Genomic DNA, 1,494 nt, shown 5'->3' on the forward strand with positions numbered 1-1,494 from the left:
CCACTCCAGCCTGGGTGACAGAGTGAGACTCCAACTCAAAAAAAAAAAAAAAAGTCATATCATTTGCATAATCCTATATCTACTGAGCCAAGAGCTCCCTAAGGAGTTTCTTTGTATTTCCAGGGCCTAGAATAGTGTCTAAATATTTGCTGATGATCAATAAGTATGTATTGATTGACTTATAGTCCCTATTTCTTTTTCTTTTTTTTTTTGAGTTGGAGTCTCACTCTGTCGCCCAGGCTGGAGTGCAGTAGCACGCTCATAGCCACCACAGCCTCGACCTGCTGGGCTCAGGCTATCCTTCCACCTTAGCCTTCCAAGTAGCTAAAACTACAGGCATGTGGCATCATACCCGGCTAATTTTTCTTGATTTATTGTAGAGATGAGGTCCCGCCAAGTTGCCCAGGCTAGTCTTGAACCCGTGGGCTCAGGCAATCCTCTCACCTTGGCCCCCCCAAAGTGCTGGGAATATAGGCGTGAGCCACTGTGCTGGCCACGGTCCCTATTTCTCTCAGTGTTTAACTCCATGCATACCAGGCACACAGAACTGTGCAGATTAATTCCCACAAATTAAAACTCTTCCTATTCTTCCACACTGTGTTGAGTCAGCCGTATACTTCTTTAATGGCCTTACAGTTCTGTTTATCATTTTTTTTAAGCGACTGGGTGTTGCTGTCACTCTGTTGTGAAATAGCATTATCATAGCTCACTGCAGCCTCGAACTCCTGAGTTCAAGCAATTCTACCTCAGTCCCTTGAATAGCTGGGATTACAGGTTCAAGCCACTGCACCTGGCTAAGATTTTCTACTTTCCATTTGCCCGTTTAAACTTGTAGCATCTCAAGGACAAATCTTGCTGGTGTTTCAACTTTTTATCCCAAACTCTTCTATTAGCACAGTGTGAATTACTATACAAACCACAGCAAACTCCTCCCCTCCCCCATCATTGGCAGAGGGACAGAAGACATCTCCAGGCTCTCCTTTCCCCAAAGGCAAGCCTGCCCAGAGTACAACTACTGGGATCTTGCTCCTGGGGGCTGGGTTCCCTGGAACACAGCTCCAATCAGGGCCCTGCCAGGATGGGAAACGGGGTTTAATTCTTTAGCCTCTCCCTGGCCTTAGCCTTTGTAAGGCTGCTGACCTGTCCCTAGTCTTTCTGGCAGCCTCTTTCTTTGTCTCTCTTTGTCTCTGCCTGTTTCACTGTGCTGTCTTTTGTTCCTCTGCCTCCAGGCCTGTTTCTCTCCCAGTTTCCCTGCCTCTTTTTCCTCCGACTTTGCTTCAGTGTCTTTATATCTCCTGTTTCTATGTCTCTTTGTCTCTAGCGGCCAATCTTTTGCTCCTGTATTTTTGATCGCCCGCTGTCCCTCAACCTCTCTCTGCTTTTGCCTCCTGACTCAGGGGCTCTTACGTTAGGACTTTATGAGTCTCTGGCTCAGGTCCCCCATTCCGGGTCCCACGTCTGATTCCATCTGTCTGCCTCTCCCCTGCGGCATTT

At 47.5% G+C, this 1,494-nt stretch overlaps 1 protein-coding gene across 2 annotated transcripts in view; it reads left to right on the top strand.

The window, feature by feature from the left end:
* Positions 1 to 1,494, top strand: part of ZNF48 (zinc finger protein 48) — a 20,288-nt gene that overhangs the window by 14,251 nt on the left and 4,543 nt on the right. The window lies entirely within an intron of this gene.

Source organism: Carlito syrichta, unplaced genomic scaffold (assembly GCF_000164805.1).
Source record: "Carlito syrichta isolate Samal-C Ts95f unplaced genomic scaffold, Tarsius_syrichta-2.0.1 Scaffold107890, whole genome shotgun sequence".
Taxonomy (NCBI): Eukaryota; Metazoa; Chordata; class Mammalia; order Primates; family Tarsiidae; genus Carlito; species Carlito syrichta.